This window comes from Arachis stenosperma, chromosome 10 (genome assembly GCF_014773155.1).
Source record: "Arachis stenosperma cultivar V10309 chromosome 10, arast.V10309.gnm1.PFL2, whole genome shotgun sequence".
Lineage (NCBI taxonomy): Eukaryota > Viridiplantae > Streptophyta > Magnoliopsida > Fabales > Fabaceae > Arachis > Arachis stenosperma.
Window position 1 is genome coordinate 17,782,074 of NC_080386.1, and position 1,469 is coordinate 17,783,542.

The 1,469-nt window shown below is 38.3% G+C and overlaps 1 non-coding gene across 1 annotated transcript; it reads right to left on the minus strand.

Annotated features, from left to right (window-relative positions):
• Window positions 1-944: 944 nt before the first annotated feature.
• Window positions 945-1,052, minus strand: LOC130959260 (small nucleolar RNA R71). The gene has a single exon (XR_009078353.1). It is a non-coding gene; the product is annotated as a small nucleolar RNA R71 (small nucleolar RNA).
• Between the last annotated feature and the right edge of the window lie 417 nt (window positions 1,053-1,469).

Sequence of the window (1,469 nt, forward strand, 5' to 3'; positions counted from 1 at the left end):
ACATCTTTTTTAAAACCATAACTTTTCAATCAAATCTTTTTAATCATATCTTTTTCAAATTAGTTTTCAATCAAATCTTTTTAGTTTCTAATTTCAAAATCTTTTTCAAAAAAAACACTTGATTTCTTTTCCACTTTCAATTTTCGAAAATTATCAATCAAATTTTCAAAATGTTTTCAAAATCTTTTAATTGAATTTTCGAAAATTTCCTTCCCTCCTTCCCACATCCTTCTATCTATGGAGTACCACTCCTTCTAAATGCACAATTCGAACCTTATCTAATTAAAGTTCGAATTCTTCTTCTCCTTCTTCTTTCTACTTCTCTTTTCCTCTGACACTTCAAGGAATCTCTATACTGTAACATAGAGGATTCCACATTTTCTTGTTCTCTTCTCTTTCATATGAGCAGGAGCAGAGACAAAGGCATTCTTGTTGAAGCTGATCCTGAACCTGAGAGGACCCTGAAGAGAAAGCTAAGAGAAGCCAAAGCACAACTCTCTTTAGAGGACCTGACCGAATTCTTCAAGGAAGAAGAACCCATGGCAGCCGAAAACAACAACAATGCCAACAATGCAAGGAAGGTGCTGGGTGACTTTACTGCACCTACTCCTGATTTCTATGGGAGAAGCATCTCTATCCCTGCCATTGGAGCAAACAACTTTGAGCTTAAGCCTCAATTAGTTTCTCTAATGCAACAGAATTGCAAGTTCCATGGACTTCCAATGGAAGATCCTCATCAGTTTTTAGCTGAATTCTTGCAAATCTGTGACACAGTCAAGACTAATGGGGTTAACCCTGAGGTCTATAGACTGATGCTATTCCCTTTTGCTGTAAGAGACAGAGCTAGAATATGGTTGGATTCTCAACCTAAAGAAAGCCTGGACTCTTGGGAAAAGCTAGTCAATGCCTTCTTGGCAAAGTTCTTTCCACCACAAAGATGGAGTAAGCTTAGAGTGGAAGTCCAAACCTTCAGACAGAAGGGTGGAGAATCCCTCTATGAAGCTTGGGAAAGATACAAACAATTAATCAGAAGATGTCCTTCAGACATGCTTTCTGAATGGAGCATCATAGGAATTTTCTATGATGGTCTCTCTGAACTATCTAAGATGTCCTTGGATAGCTCTGCTGGAGGATCTCTTCATCTGAAGAAGACGCCTGCAGAAGCTCAAGAATTGATTGAAATGGTTGCAAATAACCAATTCATGTACACTTCTGAAAGAAATCCTGTGAACAATGGGACTAGTCAGAAGAAAGGAGTTCTTGAGATTGATGCTCTGAATGCCATTTTGGCTCAGAACAAGATATTGACTCAACAAGTCAATTTGATTTCTCAAAGTCTGTCTGGAATGCAAAATGCACCAAACAGTACTAAGGATGCTTCATCTGAGGAAGAAGCTTATGATCCTGAGAACCCTTCCATGGAAGAGGTGAATTACCTAGGAGAACCCTATGGTAACACCTATAATTCT